The following is a 19,271-nucleotide window of genomic DNA, read 5'->3' as shown; positions in this document are numbered from 1 at the left end:
TCCAGCTCCAGAATCATTTTTTGGAGCACCTTAAAAGTGTAATGGAACTCCTGTGGATAAGTAAGTTTTAAAAAGTATATTAGTCCAAGTAGCATGGCTGTAGCCAATGCTACATTACCTAAACCAGAGAGCACCTCCACACCTTCCAGCACAATGCTGATATCTTCAGGTCTTCTGTTGCATCAGCAAATTCATGCTTTACAACACAGATCCCCAAAACGGTCTTCTTGATGTCTGCTTCAGTGCTCGCAGGGTCAACATCCTTTGGGAAAAAATAAATTTTTTTTAAATGTATGGCATATATATATAAAAAAAAATGAACATTTGCAGAAATTATGCCATTACTATACAGCATGTGACTCATATTCTAATGGTCAGTCTGTAATGTAAAATGTATTTTTTTCAATGAAAAGCCATTAAGAAAACTTGGACTCAGCTTGTTTTAGACTTGTGGACCTCAATGGAATAGTTCTAAATAAATTAATTAATAAATAACGGTACAGTATTGCAATAAAATGTACTATAATGTGACACTGAAAATACACATTTTTGGAGAGAAAACAACAGTTATTTTTAGTGAACTACTCGACTTCCATAGCACATTCATACAACCACTTGAAACGAGCCATTTGAAAACAATGCTATGGCCTTCAGTCACCAGATCAAAACCCAACTCAACACCTTTGGGAGACTGATGAGTTACACTTTATAAAGGAAAATAATACAGTGGCTTTGTAAATATCACAATAATGAACAACTATGCTACCTGTCTGTTTGAATTGGAAATTCCAAATTAAAAATTCAATTAATTTAGACTTTTTTTTTTTTTTGTCAAGAAAAGAAATTAATGACAAATTAACAATATTAACATAATTAGATTTTTAAAATCCACATATTCTCAATTTCAATCAAAATATTTGAGAATGAAGAACATGTTATGAATCAGTTTCAAGAGCCATACATACTTCTTATTTCAAATCAATATTACTTATCTTTAACAAAAAGCTGGACACAATTAAAACAATCGCTGACAGCACACCCCTCCCCCATTCTCTGACAACCCAGCGGTTGAGTTACTGAGCACAAGCTTTTTTCCATTTTCTTAAGAACAGCGCAGTCCTTGGCACCGCCAAAATTGGTGCAGCTCTTTGCCAAAATACAGGTTTGTGTATGTTTAAATTTAATCTATAAAATCATTACTATGCTGCAAGTCACTTTATTTTCAAACCAACAGACATGGATGCAATGCCATTCACCTAAACGAGCGCCTTGCATAAAATAAATGACTATATTCCGAACAAACTTAATGTAAAAGGTATGTGAATGTTAAAGGTATAGTTCTCACAAAAATGAAAATTAGGTCATTAATTACTCACCCTCATGTCATTCCAAACCCGTAAAGACCTTCATTCATCATGGGAACACATGCTTGTGTTTCTGGGACTGGGAACTTCTTGGTTGTGTTGCTGTCTATGCAGGGTCAGAAAGCTTCTTGGATTTCAATCAAAAAATATCTTCATTTGTAAAATTGTGAATTCAAGCGCTTCACACCGGGTCTTCCAGGGCTGTAGGGGTCGCGTGACCGAGCTTGCCTCATGCTGCGCTGCCATTTGAATTCTGAGCCGAGTGAACAGCTCGATTATCTTCATATCGTTTTATTGCCCAGCCCTAATTCAACACCGTTAAAAACTTTAATGAGTAACTTTTAGATTGCCAGAAAAGTTAACTGAGAACATACATTCACGTCTTTACTATAAGTAATTACTGTGTGGCATTGCATACATAGCCTACCTGTCTCTCCAAAACGTGCAGGTGCTCTCAAGTGATCGAACCAGTCCTGCTTTTTGCCCTGTGCAGTCAACGACGGGACGGGGAGGGCAGCTACTCTGGTGGCGCCAATCCTCAATCTTTTTTGGTGGCTGCAGCAAGTGTTGCATTTTTTTTCACTTCTTAAACTATTGTGAATTTACATTATGCATTTAAATTAATAGTACCCACTGCAAATCATCCCACCCCTTGGGGGCGCCCCTGGTAATAACATGTTAATATCATTAGACCAGCGGGACTAATGTGTCTGGCTGTATCTTTAGACATGATACACATTTTTTTTTAAATATATGTTCGAAATTGATTTATTTGATGGACAAAGATGTCTAAACGTGCTGCTTTTAGACTTTGAAGTTAAATAACAGCAAAACTGCAATGTGACCAAATTCCATATTTAAATAGTTAATTAAAAACTATTTAAAATGACTGCATCTGAAACAATTATGAAATTTAAAAGCAGTTCAAAACAAGCATGGTTTAAGTAAGTGACAGTCAGAAAGCAACACAAGGAACTTTAAATTGAAGTGACCATTAGGTACAATTTAATCAACTGATACAGTTAGGAAGATATGTTGACAGGATCCTCTGTTGGCACTGAAGATGAACTAATTGCTAAAGTAACCATTGCTGTCATTAGGTGATCTGGGCCCCTGTACAGTTAATTGTATTGGGGATTCTCTGTTGGCACTGAAGTTTTTTTTACTACATTTATTTTTCATGACAATAAATGCAATCAGAGTCCCCACAACACCAATCACAATCCAAGTACAAAAATCTGGAAGGGGGAAGAAAACACAATTTTAATTTTTTTTAACTCACTGTTTAAAGATTTCATAAAGCTCTCAATGCCTCCTGTTTTACTTACAAACTCTTTTAGTGCTTTCAGTTTTGTCATCACGTGTGCTGTCCTGTTTGTCCTTTGATTCTGTACCCCATTCTGTAGAGGATATTGAAAGGTTAATGACAGTCTAGTATTAATTTGCCATTCAAATCATAATTAAACCTCACCAGTCTACTTTATAATTAATATTTCTAAACCTCCATCAATCTTCTCTCACCTGTGAGCGTCACGGTGACCAGGACTCTCCTGTTGAGTCCAGGACTCTGTATGTTCCAGCGTCACTTGATCTGAAGTTTTTAATGATCAGGTGACCATCATTGTCAGTCAGTCGATCAGTCAGGACACCCTGCTCTCTCCTCCACACATCTATCGAGCCGGTGTTTGTTAAATGCTTGACGCTCTCAGCATCACGTGGCAGATCATCAAACATCACTTCTTCACCGACCCGTGCTGTTAGATGAACTGAAGAGAAACACAACGATAAAACATAATTGTGGCATGACACTTTCATAACACTGATGATGTATGACATGTAATATAAACACTGGTACCAAATAAAAGCAACAAAAATCCCAAATCAATATTTAAATCTAAAACTATTTTTGACCTTACCATTAAACACAGATGTCAAAAATGTAGCTTCCTAGTAGTTGACCGCTGGCATAAACGTTTAAGTTATATTATATTTTCCAGCATCAGTGGTCTTCAAGTCTTTCAGAATGAGCTCACAGTTTTGCCACTCTTGTGCACACGGTGCTCATAATATTTACTCTGACCAGTACCATAAGCAGTTTTGGACCCAAAAGTCAGAACCATGTATAATTCCTCTCTGTTGCTTGAATTACACCGCAGAGTAATATTGCCGCCCTTTTGTCCCGTCACTGTTAGAGAAGCAGCACCTACAAATAAAAACAGTGTTTAATCACTCTACAGTATTGATACAGATATGGTGATTATTAATCTTAATAAGTGTCACCAAATCTATTTTTAGAAATCATTTTTCTTTGTTACACATACTCACCAGGCAGGTCAAGCAGCAGGAAAAACATCAGGCACCTGAAAAAAAGAAAGAAAACAGGGTGGTTATATGATCCTCAGATCTCACCTGAAGTAAAGAATATTGTGCAGAAACACTGACACTGTTTTACTGTTATCCAGCGCTTCTTTACACCACATGAGAAGACACGGCACAAACTTCATTGACTCTTGTGTCTACCGTCAGTCTATTTAATGAGTGAAAGTGAACAAGATTTTCCCCGTTACAGCACGCCTCACAATGAACCACTAGTGAACAACTTCCTGTTCCAAGCAAGCCAGACGAGTCATGAAGACCAGAGTCAGAGTGGCTTTATCATCACTTTAGCTCCATACAGCTGAACCAAAACAGCGCTCCTCCAGAACTGTGCTGCTACTGTACATAACACTGGACTACAAAAACTAAACCGTGCAGAATTAAATGATATTAAACAGACTGAACAAAAGAGTTGAATAAGAGCTCTAAAAACTAAAACTGGATTGAACGTTTATACAGACTACACTGAAGTGCATAAACAGTGCATGATACAGCACTATTTAACATAAAAACAGGTCACAGAAATAGAGACGAGGCACATTAGTATTTGTATTTTTTCCTAAATGTGTGCAAATGTGCAAAGATTTCATGTTTTTGTTCAGGGGTTGATTAATTTAATGTGGATGCACATTAAGTTGAAATGGTCATAAAATGCCATCATTTGGTCGCAGTGGAGCCCTGTAGTTGCTGCGTGTAGTGAGTCTTTGATGTCATTGATGCACTTATATAAAGAGCTGGTCACTGATTTATTGATTTTAATCCAGTCTCATTTTTATGAAATGATATTGATTCATAAATTCAAATAATAGATTAAATTAATCTGTCAGAAAATTACTCCGTGTTTTAAATGTGGAGAGACGACAACAGCTTGTAAACAATGTCACATAACGTCAAATTTACCACAGAAAAACACATTCAGTGAGCATAAACTGTTTTAATCAGCTAGAAAAATTAAACTCTAGAGAGGAGCATCTGGCCAAATATGCACCATGTAACATTCATTATAATTATTATTATTTTTTTTTTTTACAGTTCTTCAATTTATGTTTGAAGTTTCCAGTGCAGTAAAACATGAGGATAAGTGGGCTTATGTTTAGGACAATTCAAAAAAAACTTTTTTTAAATGCACATTTTTGTAGTAGGTGTACAGAGTACATTACATTCTTACAGCAGTCAGTTATGGGACTAATAAAGGCTATTTAAGAAGGGGGCTCAAAGATGGCCACATAAAAATATTTTTATTTTGCTAATTTTAATTCATTTATTTGACGTTATATTGTGCTTCGTTGGTGTAATGTCTGCTGGAATGTTTAAAAATGTTCAATGTTAAATAGATATTAAAATGGAAGTCTCTTTTTCTTTTTTTTCTTTGAAAAGCAAGACAAAATAGTTAAAAGAAAAGTTTGACTATTTAATTTATGCAATTTCGGTGCATCCCTAACAGAAATAGCACCTTTTGGATCCAGAGCAGCTGCGTTGCACTTGAAACAGTTCTGTCAAATCACCATCACACATCACGGTGAAGCAGTCAGTCAAGCTTACATTATTGAGTAAACTGATTTCCACTTTAATTAATAAAATATATAACACATAACTAATGCAACCATTTCAAAGAAAAAAGGATGTTTTGTTATAGCTTTTGGAGCAAGGGTGCGGACATCTCGCAGTATCTCACAGCGTGTGATGTGACAGGGTGGTTTTGCTCCCTTGGCCAGTAAACAGAAGCTTTTCTTTACTTTTTTAACACATGCTTGCTTTGAAGATGAACTTGAAAATACTGTTGAGCCCATATTAAATGCAATTGCTTATGCATTTGAGCCGATACGGCGAGGGGACCGAGCAGTAATACCGTTACAGGTGGAAGAAGTGGTTGTGGGTTTGAGGAAAGAAGAAATGGTCACTTTGGGGTGAAGAGCGGGTCGGAAACACCACGTATTTACACAGAGACTCGTCAAGACAGCCATTCTGACATAATTTTGTGTGCATTTGCTGATAAAGACACGAAAGAGAACTAAATTTAGTAAATGTGTGCTGTCCGAGCTGGGTGTGCAAAAAAACGTTCTGTCACAGTGCGAGTGGCGTATTGTTTCTTTAGTTTCTTTAGAAAAATGATTGGGTTGCTTCTATCACAAGAGAACTAAATTTAGTAAATGAATCTGTGAGATTCTGATACAGCAAGAGGGGAGATCAAACAGGCTTTGCATTAAATTTTGCAAAAAAGTTTACAACTGTTGGCCTTAAATTTTAGCTGAGAACAAAAACACTTATTGTCAAATGTAAAGAATAGCTTTATTGTCAGTGCCCACATTTATTAGGGTTGTTAACTAAATGACGCTTCTCATCTCCCATTCTGAAATCATTGTTAAAAAACTTTCAGTGACTCAAATCATTAATACTTAGAAACTACAAGGGGGTTTGGAAACTAAAAGGGGCTTTTATCGATATGGAAAATCTGTTGTTCATAAGAACGGAGGCGGCAAGAAATTTACTGAAAAACGCAAGAAAGATTTCTTGTAAATCTGCGTCTGCGGTTGGTAGGTTAAATGGTTAATATAGGATATAATAATATATTAAGATATTATACTAGAAATCTATAAATAGAAAACAGTGCTGCCAACTCTCACCATTTATCATGAGACAGTCAGAATTCACTCGATGCTGAACTCTACTCATAGACACGATGTAAATAAGATATCAGAAGTGCACTTTAGAGATCTTCATTGATTATAACGGAACATTGTAAGTTTGCGATAAACTGAAGTTAGTGAGCTTTTAAGTGATTATATGGAAGTGCTAATTTGCTCGCTTTCTACACTATAATCAATTCAGAATTTGAATGAAAGTGTTTGTTTTATGTGCTGCTACACACGATCAACAGACACATACCCTGTTCATGCAGCACAGTTTCAGTTTCATAGAAATGCAGGATTCACCTTCGAAGCAGCTTGTTTGCAATCAGGGTTAGATGCTTAAGGCCCGTTCACACCAAGGACGATAACTATAAAGATAACGATAAAAAAACCGTTTTCAGTATTAAAGAACAGCAGAGTCCACACCACAACTATAACGATAAAGACAAAGGAAACGATATCGTTGGAAACACTTTCAAAACAATTTTTTTTTCCAGCTGATGAACGATTGACAGCCAATCAGAATCCATCCTGCTGTAACGAGCTTGAGAATTTAAAGCGCCAGACGAGCGTGTGCTTAGAATAAACAGAAGATATCGTTCGCTGGTGTGGACGCTAATAACGTTATCTATTTAGTTATCGTTCTTGGTGTGAACGGGCCTTTAGCCTATATCCACCGCCTTGATGGCAGGCAAGTATTTCAATCACTACTCTTCATAACATAAGGATACACATGTTGTGATTTTCTGTTTATACCTTTCTCTTGTAATAGTGTCTAAACCAGTACAGTACAGACTTTTCCTCCATCTCGTCCATTCTGCCCTCCATCTGAACTGCGTGCGTCATCAGAATCACGTGATTGCAAACAAGCTTTTCGTACAGTTAATGTATTATCACGTCGCTTAAGTGTCTGCAGGAGGGAATATTATACCACGGCATAAGGCTCCATGTCTTTTGTTATAAAAACAGACAGTGCTCTTGTTATAGCTTTAGCCCTGTCTGACTTTTTTATAGGAATGGAGAAAGAAGCTTGTATTGTCATGCTCTCCTTGATTTTAATTTTTTTATTAAAACCTATTATAGTCACTCAACTGAGCTCAAGCCACAGATCTGTTGTGTTTCACACTCAGTGTTCCCAGATTGGATGGACGAAAACACACAAAAACACACCCAAAACTTTAACTGTCAAAATATTGTGATGGAATATGTAAATCAAGGTTGATAAGGGCCATTTTAAATCCTTAAAACAAAGTAATGATGAAAAAATAATAAATATAACGTTAGATGAATTTCAAAGGTAAACAGATCAAATCAGGGCAAGAGAATTAGGTCTGAACATGAATAAAACATCCAAGCAGACACTGACAAAATGGCAATGAAGAAATTAACCGATACCCTCGAAACAACACATGCATTAATGTCAGTAGTCAGAATAACCCAATTTAAATCCAAAAAGTGCCCAATATAAGTGATAGGAAAAAGCAACGTATTTATCGTTCATGCACACACCATGACTGTGTCATTTATTACATACATACTGAATTATAATCAAAAAACAACAACAACCTTTGTGTCGCTCTATAATTCTATACAGAACTAGAGGAAGCCTCTTGTTAAGTTCATATTTTCAAACTTTGGAATGGTTTGGAGATACAGCTCAAGCAATGCCCAAATATTTATCTGTTTAAATCAAGATATAAAGAAATGGTGCTGACAAAATATAAGGCTGAGGGAGGGATCTTGTGGTGAATGTTATTGCATAAAAATGATCTTAATTGTTCTAAATATTAATAGTGATACTTATGGTTTTTGTTTTAGATTTTATTCGATGATAATTGTTTTAAAGAATACATTATTATTACTATCATTATCATTGTTTTTATTTTTACTACTATTGTTAGTTAAAACTGTGATCTAACAATTTAATAGGATATGGTTATATTACATGAGTATTATAAATACTGGGACATATTAGAATGTTTAAGATTATATTGTATAATTGTGATTCTTGAGATGGTCCTATTTGTATATAAAAATTATTAATTATTAGTAACAGACAATGGAAGTAACCATATGGTGTAATATATGGGAATGAATTTGGGGTGAGAGCAAATAAGTTCTACTTCTTTCCACTCCCTTTCGAGCAAGTATTATATATATAGATGTGTGTAGTTATGTGTATCATAATTGTAATGTGTATAAATGTTTGTATGTGTATGTAGGTATGTGTGTATGTATGTATGTGTGCTGCATATGTATATATGTATGTATAAATGTATGCATGTGTATATATATATGTGTATATATATATGTGTGTGTGTGTGTGTGTGTGTGTGTGTGTGTGTGCATATTTGTAGTTATGTGTAAGGTACATGTATGGATACATATAAATGTGAGATACACTGTTCTAATTTTCTATGTATGTGTCTTAATATGTATTATTGTTATTTATTTTTTTGCTCAAAATAAACTTACTACTACTATATTTTAGAACATAATACAGAACTTTGCACAGTTAAAACTAATCAAATCTAGCAGAATTTATCAATCTGGCCGTTTTAAATATAAAAATCAGTCTTTCTTGTCAACTCACTCCACAATAATTCCCGTTTTGAGAGTTGAGTCACACTTCCCACTCTTTCACTTATATTTAGACATTGTGATTTCCTGAAAAGACTACTTTTAAAATCAGCTAACTCATTACACTAAAAACTTGTCACATAAATCTTTCTGCTGAGTTGGGTTATGACGGTGATGAAAATTTTCCCACCAGTTATTCAAACACACAGGTAATAACGGAATCACCACGGGCAGTCCCTCTTTTCCTCACTTTTAAATAGCATATTTGCCATGCGCAATTTACTTTCACTTTCGAATTAGCGGCAGTTCAGTGTCAACTGCTTGAATGCAACAAAATACAAAGTCAAACTCACTTTTAGCCCATATATAAAACAGAACTTTCATTAACCAAACATAAGAATACACCATGCTATAGGGCAGGCTATGCCTAATATAAAATAACTTAAAGTTATAATAGGTATACAAAACTTGGGAATAAGTTAACATATATAATATATAACCAGATATTTATTATCAAAACGAATACGAAAGCTTGGAGGCACAGCATACAGCTTGATATCAAATAAACTAAATAAAATGACAGAGTTTAAATAAAGTAAAAATCAGCAACAATGTGGAACCAATTAAATAAGAAAAACCTTCCATAATCACCTTTTCAAAATCCAAAATATTGCCAAACAGGTGCTTTTGCATTTCGTCTCGAAACTAAACCATCCACCATCGTCTTGTCTGTCTCGCTCTCACTCTTCTTGTCAGTCAGCTCTCCTCGCTGGAGAAATGAAATCTGATCTGTGATGAGACTGTTGTTCAGCATGCTGCATTGAACAGCCACATTCAGTTTTTAATTGTAGTATCTGTTCTTTTACTGAACTAAATTATTTTATTACTATAAATAATCAAAACGACGATGGGGGTCGGTGCCACGGTGGACAAGTGACAAGGTGTTTTGTGGCTTAACACCGGTATCACCGTCAGCATCGTCTATCACTGCAAGCCTACTGCTGAGGGCTGGATGCAGTATATGCATACTTGGGCTTGTTTGTTAAACAATTAGCCTGTTTGAAAACCGCCAAACTGATTCCAAACACAATCAAATTCAAAACCACCCAATCTGGCAACACTGTTCACACTTGATGTGAGTTTCCAACCCAGAGTATTAAAAAAAAAAAGCATTACTACACAATCACTGTCGCGCAAACTCTTGAACACCATTTCAAACCTTTAGCTTTCACTGTAATTGCATTGTTTAGACAGAATATGATCACAAAGAGAGATCTGAATGATTCTCACCAGTGGAGGTAGAATGTCAGTTGTGTCCTCAGGCTCTTCTCAGATTTGTTCTTACTGCTGGAGTGTTTTTTCTTTTTGGCTTTTTTTTTTTCTTCACTGACTGTTTGTTGTCGTTCGTTGAGTGATGGCATCTCTGTCCTTCTGCACAACCTGTGAATACAATCACACATATATATACAACAGTATGTAGAAAAATGTCAAAACAACAAGTGTTGTGTCAATCATTAAAATTTCACTTCACCTTTGTCTTTATTTTGTGTCTAGTGTATTGTGCAATTCTAATTATACGGTTTAATTAAAAGAAAAAAAAAACCCATTACTTCTTTTAGACAATATTCATTACCTAAGAATAAAAATCTGTTCAAATTTATCATAGCATATGTTAACTAAAATAAATTATTAATGCTACTTGTTTTTTTAGACAATATTCATTACCTAAGAATAAAAATCTGTTCAAATTTATCATAGCATCAATAATTTAACCAATATTATCAGTCAAAATCAGGACCTGAATTTTGTTTTGGAAACTGTTTTGGTCTAATCGTAGTATTAAGGTACACACACTAGAGGTGGGAATCTTAAGGCACTTAACGATTCGATCCGATTCCGATTCTGGGAGGAACGATCCGATTCCCAAAACGATTCTTAATTAATTATTACCTGTGTGACTTTCGCTCATAGCACGCGTTTGCAGAACACAAGCTGCAAGCTTCCACTCATCTGTAATGTAGTGTGCCGTAATAGTGACATACGATTCTGTTGTAATTGATGTCCATGCATCGCATGTTATTGCCACTCTGTCCGTATTACTTAGGGATTCTAAGATGTGATCTTTACACTCACTGTAGAGTGCGGGGACAGCCGTCTCACTAAAATAACGACGCGAGGGCAAAGTGTATCGTGGCTCAAGTACCTGTCACATCGTGCGAAATCCTTGGTTTTCCACAACGGAGTACGGGCGCAGATCTTTGGCAATAAAACCTGCCACTGATCGGGTAAATTCGTTTTGCCTTTTCAGAATTCGGTGGAAGCTTTGCTACTTGATCCAGGGTCCTTTGAATGTAACCGGGAGTGTTCGTGATTGGAAGAGAATGCTGTTTCTCCAGCTCTGAGTGGAACCGCGTAATATGGTTTCTTCATGTTAGTCGTGTTGCCGAAATATTTGAATTTGGCGCTACAGACTTTGCACACAGTATGGCTTTTATCAACGACACCTTCAGTGTCTTCAGAAAATCCAAAATGTTGCCACACATCCGATTTTAAATGAGATGGTGCAGGTCGTAGTTTGTCCATTTTATTTTAAACGAAGCTAATTCACCAGCATATGAACGGTCGTCCATCAACGTCTTTTTTGTTTGGTCACGTGAGTCTTGACAGCGCTCGCATTTGAATTGAACACAGAATCGATTCAGAATTTTTGAGAATCGATTCTGGATCGTTAGATAACGAATCGCGATGCATCGATGCATCGAGCTTTTCTCCCACCACTAACACACACACACACACACACACACACACACACACACACACACACACACACACACACATACATATATATAGACAAAAAAAGCTGAATAAATTTAGATTTTTGTGATTTAAATTTGTCTTTTGTTTGATAAAAATCAATGACAGATGGCACAGCATTATAGGGCTGTATAAATGGCTGAAAAACAAAATAAGAAATTTGTACCTAAAAATGGGATGGGGGGAAAAAAAAACCTGCCATAAAGTCTAGATATGTTTTTTTACAAAGTAAAACTTGCATTAATTTGACATGGTTTTCTAAACATGTGGCTGCTTTATGTGAGGCGATAGATGACCCTCTAGAAAATGTGCGAAATATGCGTTCTGTGTGAACGGCTTGGTTTCAGTTTTGATGTAAACAAAATCTTCTCCACAGTGATGTTCTCTTATTCTGCAATATTTTTAATGAACAACGCAGCAGCGCCGCATCTAGTGGCTTCAACTGGATAGGCTAACAAAAACATTATAATGCAACGACACTCACACCGTCATCGCATCTTTTGCACAGCTGATAAGGCTACCTTCTTAAGTCTTGTCTTGTGTTCGCCTAAAATTCAAATGCAACGTTTTTACATTCAAATATTTAAATTTGACGAATATTCAAATAGATTTTGACAGCCCTACAGCTTTATTAGCCTGCTGTCACATGACACGACGCACAGATCCAATATACTGATACTCATGTGTTTTCTTTCTCAGATGTTTATATTCACTTAAGACAAAACCAACTGTGTTTGAGAAAACTTGCCAGTAGTGCTGTCAAACGATTAATCGAATCCGAAATAAAAGTTTGTTTACATAATGTGCGTGTACTGTGTATATTTATTATTTGTATAAATACACAAACCTATTTTTCTTAAATATATACATATGTGTGTGTGCATTTATATATACATAATAAAAATACACCGTACACACGCATATATTATGTAAACAAGAATGTTTATTTGGATGCATTTAAAGGCAGTTAATTGTTCGACATCACTACTCACCAAGATGGCCATTTTGATGTCATTTTGTGTGTATTTGGCCACTTAAGCACAACAAACAGCAAAAAATAACTCAATATTACACTCACGTGCTTTGGACTTCACTGGAGGTCAACAGAAAGCCTTTGGAGCACTTGAGTAAGTGACGATGCAACAGTTGAACTGACAGTTCTGTTAACTGTCCCGAAACGTGAGTGAAAGTCTCATATTGCAGCGTGAAGCAGCTCTTGTAGTGCAGACGAGATCCATCGGTGTGAGGCCACTTTGAGAGAGAGAGAGAAATTTTAAACACATTACAACACAATTAAGACTATAAAACCATTACAGAAAAAGAAAAATTAAAAACTCACAGAATTCATAGAAAAATATGTGAAAAGACGATTTCATTCTCAATAACACAGCATAGCACTCCTCCATGACACCAGATATTTTCAAACTCCAACAAACAATCTGTAACCTTATAAAAATGAAAATCAATTAAGATTCTTGATTTGACCATGACACCATTAAAACACTAAGATCACAATTTTGTTCCATTTTCTTTTTTCTAGTTATATAAATGTCCATTTTTGCTTTGCCTAAGATAAAGTTCAACAATTGGCATTTAAAACGACAGCTTCTTATATATTTCCATCCAAAAATAAAAACTGTTTCATTAAATAACTCATCAAAACAATTAACAATATTCTTTAACAAGCTAAATAGGGGCTATAGTCTTGCACACTGCATAAAAACATGGAAGACAGTTTCTCGTTGAGAGCAAAAAGGACAGATGGCTAACATTTGTATTTGATGTTGAATTGAAAGATTTAACAGCAACAATGCCATGTATAATTCTCCATTGCAAATCTCCATCCCTTTTTGCTAATGGTGGCTTATACAGTGCCCTCCACTCCGGTTTTTCATTCTCTTGAGAACCAAAAAAAGAACGGCAAGGTGTATCAACTCTTTCATGCAAGCCTTTTCTGTTAAATGCTTTTACACATGCTTTATATAACATTTTTCCTTCAACCTGTGTACAAATTCATGTCTGTAACATTTTCAGTTTTCAAAAACACTCCAGAAAACCCTTCTACCTTTGGAGACAACAATAAAATTGGGAATTGATCTTTGTCGTCAGGTCGGTGTTTTCCAGTAAAAAAAAAATTAATATAGCATGCTTATTTCATTTATAGTAAATACAGACTTCAATTTCTGTAGAACTTTAGACACAATTCGGACTGATTTAGATCCCAAGGAAATAGCAAGATTATCTACATTTCCAAAACTCGGACCAGTTAAATCTATTAAGGATCTCAATGTTGGAATCTTAGATTTAATAAAAGCATCATTTTTTGTCCCACATGCATCTAAAATGTCCATACGATCACCATAAACCAGAGGTTCTTACAAAAGCCAAAACAGAGAGTCCATAGTCTCAGTTCTTTTAACTCTGAAAAGATCCTACACTTTAATAAGGTTTCTGTAAAAAACTGGAAGTCCTGCCAAGTTGATTTTCTTAGGATGGGATGCCACACGGTGCCATAATGAGGAGGCTACCAAATTATTAATAATTAAGGTGTACCCTCTATATGATAATGATGGTACAATCCACTTCCATTTTTGTAAAAAAATCACACATATATACAACAGTATGTAGAAAAATGTCAAAAGTTGTTTCCACTTCCAGTTTTTTTAGTTTCCTAAATAAACCCCCAAATATTTTAATCCTTCTTTTGACCACAATAATCCATCTGGAAGCATTATCTTATTTTTTTTCCATTCACCTAATAAAACTGTCTCACTTTTTTTCCAATTAACTCTTGATGAAGAAATTAAACTAAAATCATTTGTTTACTGACTAGAACAATAATGTCATCAGCGTAAGCAGATAAACAAGGAAAGGTTTTAGCACTTTGTAAAGACACTCCTTCCAAACTTTTCCTTAAAGTATTCAAAAATGGCTCTATTACAATTGTATACAATCTCCCAGAGAATGAACAACCTTGTCTTATGCCACGCCCCATTTTATACGGAGCACATAAGCCACCATTAACCTTCAGTACACTCTCGATATCACAATATAAGACTTTGATATATGAAACAAATTCAGAACTAACCAAAAAGCCTGTAGAGTTTTCCACAAATAATTGTGCCAACACCTTCCCCAGCCGGGTAGCCTTAGAAAGCAGTTTATAGTCTAAACATAACAAAGACACAGGTCTCCAGTTTTTTATGTCGCGCAAATGGCCCTTCTTAGCCAGAAGAGTACGGATCGCTCTTTCACAACTCAATGGTAGAAGACCTTCAGCTAAACTGCTACTCAAAACAGCCAACAGATCTTCTCCAATAATAGACCAGAAGGATTTATAAAATTAAATTGGGATTCCATCGATCCCCGGCACTTTGCCATTTTCCATTCTCTGAAGAGCCTTATGTAATTCGTCCAGGCTAATAGCCCTTTTTGAGCTTGACCTTTGCTTCTTTGGAAACCTTTTGTAATTTCTCAAAAAAAGAGAGATTCTTTAGCTTCATTCTCCATGTATTCAGACTTTTAAAGATTCTCATAAAAACCAACTGCTCTCTCTCTTATTTTTGGGGGGGTAGTCAGCAAAGATCCTGTTTCAGAGATCAAAGAATGGATAAATCTTTTCTGACCATTCTTTTTCTCTAAACCGAAAAAATATTTAGAAGGTACATCCATCTGCTGTACATTTTTAAAACGAGATCTTACTAGTGCACCCTGCGCCTTCATTTCTTGTAGGTCAGACAACACAGTTTTCTTATAAAACATAGAATCAATAAGAGCTTAATCTTCCCTTGATTGTGCCATATTTTGAAGTTTAAAAATCTCAGTTTCCAAAACTTTTATAGATTTAGTAGTCTCCTTTGTAATATTTTGAGTGTACTGTTGACAAAAAATTTTTTATTTGAATTTTGCCAAAATCCCACCATTTTTGCAAAGAGCTAAAATCACCTTTTTCATTTTTAAAACTCTCCCAAAAAAATTTGAAAGTATCCTTAAAAGGCCATCACTTCGTAAACCAGCCTTAAAAAGGCAATAAGCACTTTGTGGTTTTCTAGCGTTCAAGAAAACATTATATATAACTAAATGTAAATGTATAGTTGTGCCTTTGGATGTCAGAATCAGAATGCAAATAATTTTTTTAGAATAATGTCATCAAAGACGCCATTTGAAGCTTAACGCAGACATTTAGACAGACAGACTTTATATGAAACCTGCCATGATTACACTACTTATAAAGCATAAATTTAAACAATAGGTCTATATAATACTCATATTACGTCCTGTATTGTATTAGCCCTAAAGTTGAAATACATGCATGAAATACTATTTAAACCTACAAACATTTTACATAACATTTACCGATTTTATCTAACAATTCTGACTTTTTTTCATGCAAATTTATATCTCCTAGTTTGGACTTTATAACTAGATTCAACTCAACAATCGCAAGTATGTCAGTTCTGAGGAAAAAAGTGTGGGATCATAAAATCATGATTCTGAGCCGAGAGAAAAAGAGTATGGAAGCAGATTAGTCACAAAAAGCAATTCACATGCGCAAAATAAAATTATATATTCATAAAATACATACCATTCAACCAATCATATCATAAGCCACTGAGAGTGCATTCAAGGAGCAGGATTCTGCGCACCTTTTGCGCAATATGGATTAATTAGAACGGAAATTAAGCCTTTACATCAGTAATCCCATAGACAGTAAAAGAAATGGACACAGCGACCCAATTGGAACTCAATTGAGACAAGTGAAACCCATTTTTAGCGATTTTTAGCACTTCCGTTTCTGACGCGCCGACTCAAACAAAGGAGCTTCTGCCATTATTGTGACTTCATCTGAACATGTGCAAAACTACTCTCCTTGAATGCACTCTCAGTGGCTTATGATATGATTGGTTGAATGGTAAGCTTGCATCTGATTGGCTAAAGGGTACGACAGACCCACGTGGGAAGAGAGCTCTGCCAGGAAAGTCTCAAAAACACACACACACAAATCCGAGTGGATTCGTGGTAAATGACGATTTGTACATTCAGACACTCGTACATTTTAACACATTCAAAGGTTTTTGTGATGCACAGTTGTATATCTACGAATTGTGTTTTGCATTTGTGAAATGTATTTTATGAATATATAACTTTATTTTGCGCATGTGAATTGCTTTTTGTGATATATATATTTTTTTTCCACGCACATTGAATTTTTTTTGTGTGTACGTGGATTAGGTTTCATGCATGTGAAATTGTCTACGCATGTGTGAATCGTGTTTTTTGCGTGAATTATATTTGAGACTAATCTGCTTCCATAAAAGAGAGCATGAGTATTAGGCCTGCAAGATAAATCGCAATGGAATCGAAATTGCAATTTCGACAGAAGCTGCAATTGTCATGCGTATCTTTGAGTGAACCACAGTTCTGTGATCAGCAGTAAATCTCTATTCAAAGGCCAGAGGGCGCTCTCGAGCTGAAAATCCAAATGTGCCTCAGAAACCCAGGAAATGCATATGCTGCAGTTGAATAAACAAAAGATTTAACTGCATTTATTGATTCAACGTGACTAAAAAACACATGATTAGGACAATATATGGTTTATCTGAGTTATTTTTATTCTAATTTTCATTAAAATCACGGTTTAGAATACTATGAAATATGTTGCGTGCCTTATTCTGTGCACATCATCTCACAGAAGGATTTATTTAAAACACTTGACTGACGTTATGAAGTGAGTTTGGAGTAAAAATATGTTGTTTAATTGTGAGATTTAATCTCGTAATTGTAAGAAAAAAAAAAAATTTAATATAAACTCAAAATGATATTATTACTTTATTCCATGGCATGCATAGACTGCTACGTTAAAACTGGCAATTTTTCACCAGATAGGCAGCGCCCACAAAAAAAAAAAAAAAAACAACCTTACCCGGTTTGCAAACACTGAAATTAGTCTATAGCGTTCTGTGTTGTGTGCTTCGAGCCTGTCAATCAACATCAGCGTACCGTCCGCAGACTGAATAACACTAGGACATTAGATCTCTGTCAAAAAGTGTGTGTGCATTTTAAATGGTTCATATGATGTTGCTAAAAAGAACATTATTTTGTGTATTTGGTGTTATGAAATGTGTTTATGCGGTTCAAGGGTAAAAAAAAAAAAAAAACTTATTTTCCACATAAATTACATTATTGTTTCTCCTCTATGCCCCAGGGCTCATCGTTCTGAAAGCGAAGTGTGCTCTGATTTGGCCAGCTATCCAGTGTGTTGTGATTGGCCGAGTTCCTCAAGCGTGTGACGGAAATGTTATGCCCTTAACATACTCAGATGCGTGTCCTGGTAAGAACACCGGGGAGACAAGACAAAAACAATAATAACCAACCTATTACAAACTAGGCATTTGTTGCATCCAGTGGGGACATAATTACTGATTAATAATGACTTATACTGTCTTTTTATCATGCTGCGTTAACATAAAACCATGTCTGCAATTGTGATCAGAGAAACGACAACCCACAAAAAGCGCTAATCTACACTGCTCAAAACTCACTTTTGAGTCATCAGTGACAAATTCTTTAAATATAAAAAAAAAAAAAGATGGTACTTACAGATTGTGATTCAGAACAGCCGGCATTGTAGTCTACTCTCCCAGGAACAGGAAACTGTCCTCCATTAAATGCGCAGCACACATCTGAATATTTGGGTTGAACTGTTCTGGAACAAGTCAAGTCAAGTCTGCTTTATTGTCAATTCTTCCACATGTACAGTACATACATACAGAGAACTGAAATCGCGTTTCTCTCAGACCCTTGGTGCATACAGATAACACTAACAGTAGAACATTAAATACAGATAAAATATAAAGTACAAATATACAAATAGGTCATGTAAAAACAGTGTTGTAAATACAACTTAACCACTGATTTCTAGTTGTGTCCTCTTTTGGAAGAATAAACAAAGTAGTTTCGCTTTCGCAAACAAAACAATGTCTCCACAACCTGGAGCAATAATACTACAGCAAGAAGCAAAGTTACTCCTCCTTTCTTTGTGTGAACATTTGGGAGGTGTTATGCAAATATTCACATAGTGATGTAGACATGTGGGGGCGTGTTTAAACGAGAAGGGGGACGTGGACAAGTCTTAACTTTGATGTGGAATCTCTCTTCGGGTTAAGACTTTAGTCTTTGCAACTTTAGGTATTTTATCTATTCACAATCAGCTTGTAACACTCCAGAGAGAAAGGCAAACTTTAAATCGCATGGTATGACTCATTTAAGACTAAGACAGTAAACTTTCTTGAGTTTATTATAAAAATAGCGCTACTTCCCAGAATCAAACCAGCGTTCATCTACATTTAAAGGTCAAGCAGCTACGGACTTTTGCGGTTTTTTCCAGTTTCGGATCTGCTGTCATTTAAAAACTAATAGATATGAGTGAAGGGATTTTATGTGTTCTGACGGGTTTGTGAGACCCTGGCCGATTTTTGCGACCTCCATGGAAAAAGTGTTTAGCACA

The 19,271-nt window shown here is 35.6% G+C and overlaps 1 protein-coding gene and 3 long non-coding RNA genes across 8 annotated transcripts in view; 1 reads left to right on the top strand and 3 right to left on the bottom strand.

Moving 5' to 3' along the window:
- The window catches only part of LOC109113276 (AT-rich interactive domain-containing protein 1B-like), an 849,861-nt gene that overhangs the window by 74,785 nt on the left and 755,805 nt on the right, over positions 1–19,271 (top strand). The gene's annotated exons all lie outside the window — the stretch shown is intronic.
- On the bottom strand, positions 2,543–3,339 carry LOC122140940. The gene is made up of 4 exons (XR_006157457.1): positions 3,281–3,339; positions 2,886–3,130; positions 2,693–2,764; positions 2,543–2,602 (listed from the first exon to the last, which is right to left on the bottom strand). It is a non-coding gene; the product is annotated as an uncharacterized LOC122140940 (long non-coding RNA).
- Positions 3,409–10,337, bottom strand: LOC122140938. The gene is made up of 3 exons (XR_006157456.1): positions 10,241–10,337; positions 3,690–3,724; positions 3,409–3,567 (listed from the first exon to the last, which is right to left on the bottom strand). It is a non-coding gene; the product is annotated as an uncharacterized LOC122140938 (long non-coding RNA).
- Positions 12,874–18,545, bottom strand: LOC122140941. The gene is made up of 3 exons (XR_006157459.1): positions 18,365–18,545; positions 13,104–13,210; positions 12,874–13,015 (listed from the first exon to the last, which is right to left on the bottom strand). It is a non-coding gene; the product is annotated as an uncharacterized LOC122140941 (long non-coding RNA).

The sequence above is a fragment of the Cyprinus carpio genome, chromosome B20, assembly GCF_018340385.1.
Source record: "Cyprinus carpio isolate SPL01 chromosome B20, ASM1834038v1, whole genome shotgun sequence".
Lineage (NCBI taxonomy): Eukaryota > Metazoa > Chordata > Actinopteri > Cypriniformes > Cyprinidae > Cyprinus > Cyprinus carpio.
The sequence above is the reverse complement of the archived record's forward strand: the minus strand, read 5'-3'. Positions and strand labels throughout refer to the sequence as shown.